Raw genomic sequence first — 5,671 nt, 5'->3', positions numbered from 1 at the left:
GAAGCGCTCGGCAGAGATGGTGCTCGGCGCTTGGTGTCGGAGGGCTGGCTGGAGGCTCGAAGTTTTCGGATGGACTGTGGTCGGGTGCTTCCAGGGTGCTGCATCAGCAAGTTTGTGACGCTGGAAGCTCATGGCAGGAAGAGTTTTCTTCCTTCTACCATCTGCATGAGATGTTGGGACTTTCGAGAGATCTTGAGACTTTTCTTACCGTGCCCATGGTCTGTTCTTCTAATAAATTGTGGTATTACTTGCACCGTTGTAACTACACGTTATAATTATGTGGTTTTTGTCAGTTTTTCAGTCTTGATCTGTCTTGTTTTTCTGTGATATCACACTGGAGGAACATTGTATCGTTTCTTAATGCATGCATTACTAAATGACAATATAAGAGGACTGCGTGTCCTCATAATCTAAAAAAAAATCAAAGAAACATTTTAAGTAACAGACCTTTGACAGCCAATGCATTTCAGTGTAAAGAAACAAGCATTTAAAATTTTCATCATTATCTTGGCATAACTGGCAAAATATTCTGCTATTTAAAGGATGAGCTTTAATTTTGTTGCTAGCAGATATTACAAGAGTCATGCTTGAAAAAAGTCGCCGATTGAGGTTTTTGGCTCCAAGATGTTGACGATGATTTAGACCAGTGGTCGCCAACCTTTTTAAGCCCAAGATCCCCTACCTCGGCCTTAGTGAAAGGCAAGATCTACCTACTAAATCGGTTAGAGAGAAAACAGCTCAGATTGTACTTCCAACTTGAGGTCTTTTATTTAGGCTAATTGTATTTGAATTACATAAAATGCTTTTGTCAGACTTTCAAATTATTTCAACCAAGAAAACACTGTAACTAGCATATCAAACAGGCCATAGCTGTCTTTCTTTAAGAACATTACAATACTTCATACCTTTAATTCTAAGTTTCATGATTTAATTTTATTTCAACACAAAAAATAAATAATAAAAATTGACTGTTGCACTCGGTGTGATGACTGGGGCTGAATACTTTCTGCTAGTTCCCTGAAATTTGGCTCATAACTACAGACAGCCAGTCTGAGACAGTTTGTGAGGTGTCTGTCAGTAAGACGGCTCCTGTACTTAGATTTAATAATTTTCATCTGTGAAAATGCAATTTCACAAGATAAGTTGACCCAAAGTGGGCACTGACTTTTAGTGCACATGTGGTGAGATGAGTAAACTTCTCCCTGCTGACAAACCCCCAAAGGTCACCGTCCCTTGATTTTGCTTTAAGCTCAATGTCATTTTGCAAATCAATTATTTCCATTTCAATGTCACTTGGCACACCAAGTACTAGGTGGAATTTGGCTGCTATCTGTTCTATATTGATCGACAGAAATGGGTTTGAAATAAATGCAGCAATATCTTTCATGATGTTTAACTCCCCAAAATGCCGACCAAACTCTACTGCCAGTTTGTCCAGGTAAGCACAGCACTGTTCAGGGCGAAAAGCACTTTTTTCCTTGATGGCCTGTAACATTTTCTCCAAGTTGGGAAAGTGTGTCAGCCTCCCGTTCTTTAAATTTGAAATCCAAGCACGGAGCTTGGCCTTAAACGCATTTACTGCGCTTATCATGTGGGGCAGGTGTTGGTCTTAACGTTGTTAAATGCTTTTAATTTATCCATTAGGTCTGTCAGAAACCCTAAATCCAGTAGCCATGCATCATCTGACAGTTCCTCGTGCTCCTCATTTCTTGTCGACAGAAAAGTCTTTATCTCAGGCAGCAAGTCAACAAATCGTTGCAGCACTTTGCCGCGACTCAGCCACCAAATGGAGATGCGCACCGGGCAGAAAGAACGGAAGTAAAACCCCACAACCCTGGAAACAACCTCTCTTTACAAATAGCTTTCCGTAGTGGGAGCATTGTTATATTACCATTATCCTAATTAGTATTACTTATTTTTATAATGCTCACATTACAACAGTATTTGTGTATTTATTTTTCTTTTTTTTTGGGATTTACTGGGAAAGTCTCAAAGATTGACTGGTCGATCATGATTGACTGCTTTGCGACCATTACTTTAGACAATGGATTGTAAACAGACATGGATTTTTTTTTACATAAATGCCACTGACCCAGCATAGCAACCCATCATTTATGGTGTTCCGTCTGTTGCACAAGAAATCACGTTCCTAATCAGGATACTTTCATCCTCAAATACATTTTAAGCTCTTCATAGATTGATTCTCAATTGATATTTGTTTTTAACTTTTTAAAGAAGAGAATCTCTTCATAAACTTTTCCATTTTTGATAAACTGTACATGTGCTATTAGCAATGCCTCGTTGTCTCGCACAGTTCACAAATCCAGTTGTATCCCAAATTATGTTTTTTGTAGTTCTGTGCCTAGTTGATACTCAATGTCTTCACTCATTTCATCACTATGATGAGCTGGAGAGTTATTACTCAAAGGAATTGATTTTAAAATACTGGCATCATTTTGAGAACAGTGGTGAGCACTTCTGATACAGCAGGCATTATTAATATTTCATGAAGTGTATGTGATTTTCCACACTTTGCTATCATTTTGGAAATGTTATCAGAAGCAATGAGACCACTAGCATGGTCATTTTTAGCTTTCTTGGCAAATGACTCAGGTGTGCAATGCTTTTCCAATGCGTCTTTCATCTTCTGGAACTGAGTAATACCATAAGTAGCTTTTTCCAGGTGTCTTTTACTGAAGTGTTCCTGCAATCTTGATGGTTTTATGCTTCATTAGACAGTACAGTATTATAAATAAGAGACATGAGGCATTGCTGATCTGATGAGATGGAATAAAACCATATTCCAGGTATGTAACTTTGTATTGACACACTTTTTTGTAGTTTCTGTTTCTCAGCAGGATTAGAATTCAAGGCTTCACTACCTTCAGACTCATAGAGATAGCGCCGTATGTATTTATCCATCGTAAATGGGGCTAAATTAAAATAAAAAGTTTACACAAACTGGGAATGCCTATCAGATGTTAACAACAGCAGCAACAGCGAGCTGACATGGATGGAACAATGGTAGCGGCACGCAAAGGAACAGCCAGGCGAAGATGAAGACGATCACAACAGCGGAAATTACGCTGACAAGGATTCAGGTTGGAATCTGAACGTTGGTTGGGGCAGAACTGGTGTTCGGCAAGCTACCTTTATACTATCAACACACATCAAAGTTGCTGGTGAACGCACTAGGCCAGGCAGCATCTCTAGGAAGAGGTAGAGTCGACGTTTCAGGACGAGACCCTTTGTCAGGACTAACTGAAGGAAGAGCTAGTAAGAGATTTGAAAGTGGGAGGGGGAGGGGGAGATCCAAAATGATAGGAGAAGACAGGAGGGGGAGGGATGGAGCCAAGAGCTGGACAGGTGATTGGCAAAAGGGATATGAGAGGATCATGGGACAGGAGGCCCAGGGAGAAGGAAAAGGGGGAGGGGGGGAACCCAGAGGATGGGCAAGGATTATAGTCAGAGGAAAAGAGGGAGAAAAAGGAGAGTGAGAGAAAGAATGTGTGTACTATTCCAGTTGGAGTGATTGATCAATCAAGTAAGGTCTCACAATCCCCAAAGGTGGTTCTTGAACGCACATAAGAAGCCGAGGTCACTTTGAACACTTCAAGAGGAATCCCGGGAGTCGGCAGGTTCACTAATTGACTCTATTTCACTATTTGGTTCCGGCCAGCACTGTATCGTTGCGTGACCTGTTTTCCATTGATCTGTAGAGAAAGTTGAGAGGGTGTACTTGACCTATCAACTGTTAAATTGCATGAACTCGTTCTGTGTCATGAGTCAAGGGGAGCTGTTGGACACCCTGGTTGCTAAATTATGCATCCGCAGTAATGTCTGCTTGGCTAGTAAGGTCGGATGAGACTGTCGAATTTCTGACATGTTGTGACGACGGGTGCTCACTGCCTGCTAAGCTGTGGTTCTTCCTGTGTTCCAGTGCCTCATCCTTTTTTTTGGAAGTGCCTACTCTACTAGCGGTTGGTCAGCTCTCGAGCCTCAAGTTAGGGTGCCACTTACTGTCCTCCCCCCATCCCTAAGAATCTTGAATGCCCCTGGCCAACTTCCATTTCCTCTAATGGCCTCTTAAATCACATAACACCCCCCGTTGGGAATCACTGGTGCAGGTGAACACTTTGCATCTCGTGATCACAATCCAATTAGTTTGAAAGTAAATATGCAAAATGATAGGTCGGGTCTGCGGGTTCAGATTCTAAATTGGTGAAGGACCAATTTGATAGTCAGAAATGGACTGGGACAAACTGTTTTCTGGCACAGGCGCACTTGGTAAGTGGGAGGCCTTCACAAGTGAAATTTTGAGAGTACAAAGTTTTTTGAGAATGTATCAGAATAAAAGGTAAAGGTAATAGGTAGAGGGAAGCTTAGTTTTCAAGAGCTAATGAGGCTTTGGTTAAGAGAAAAGGGAGGTGCATGGCAGGTATAGGCAGGTTGGGACAAATGAGGTGCTTATGTGGTATCAGAAAAGCAAGAGAACATTTAAGAAATTAATCAGGAGAGCTAAAAGAAGGCATGAAGTTGCCCTAGAAGACAAGGTGAAGGAGAATAGAACCATAGAAACATAGGAAACCTACAGCATAATACAAGCCAGTCGGCCCACAAAGCTGTGCCGAACATGTCCTTACCTTAGAAATTACCTAGGGTTATACACAGCCCTCTATTTTTCTGAGCTTCATGTACCTGTCCAGGAATCTCTTAAAAGACCCTATCGTATCCGCCTCCACCACCATCGCCGGCAGCCCATTCCACACACTCACCACTCTCTGCGTAAAAAACTTAACCCTGACATCTCCTCTGTACCTACTTCCAAGCACCTTAAAACCGTGCCCTCTCATGCTAGCCATTCCAGCCCTGGGAAAAGGCCTCTGACTATCCACACGATCAATGCCTCTCATCATCTTATACACCTCTATCAGGTCACCTCTCATCCTCCACCACTCCAAGGAACAAAGGCCGAGTTCATTCAACGTATTCTCATAAGGCATGCTCCCCAATCCAGGCAACATCCTTGTCAGTCTCCTCTGCACCCTTTCTATGGTTTCTGCATCCTTCCTACAGTGAGGCGACCAGAACTGAGCACAGTACTCCAAGTCTGACCAGGCTCCCACAGTATATAGCTGCAACAATACCTCTCGGCTCCTAAGCTCAATCCTACAATTGATGAAGGCCAATGCACCGTAAACTTTCTTAAGCACAGAGTCAACCTGTGCAGCAGCTTTGAGTGTCCTGTAGACGGAGACCCCAAGATCCCTCTGATCATCCACTCTGCCAAGAGCTTTGTCATTAATACTATATTCTGCCATCATATTTGACCAACCAAAATGAACCACCTCGCACTTATCTGGTTTGAACTCCAGCTGCCATTTCTCAGCCCAGTTTTGCATCCTATCAATGTCCCGCTGTAACCTCTGACAGCCCTCCACACTATTCACAACACCCCCAATCTGTGTGTCATCAGCAAAATTTACTAACCCATTCCCTCCACTTCTTCAGCCAGGTCATTTATAATAATCACGAAGAGCAGGGGTCCCAGAGCAGGCACACCACTGGTGACCGGCCTCTATGCCGAAAATGACCCGTCTACAACCACTCTTTGCCTTCTGTGGGCTAGTCAGTTCTGGATCCACAAAGCAATGTCCCCTTGGATCCCATG

This window comes from Mobula birostris, chromosome 29 (genome assembly GCF_030028105.1).
Source record: "Mobula birostris isolate sMobBir1 chromosome 29, sMobBir1.hap1, whole genome shotgun sequence".
NCBI lineage: Eukaryota > Metazoa > Chordata > Chondrichthyes > Myliobatiformes > Myliobatidae > Mobula > Mobula birostris.
This window is presented reverse-complemented; position numbering follows the sequence as displayed.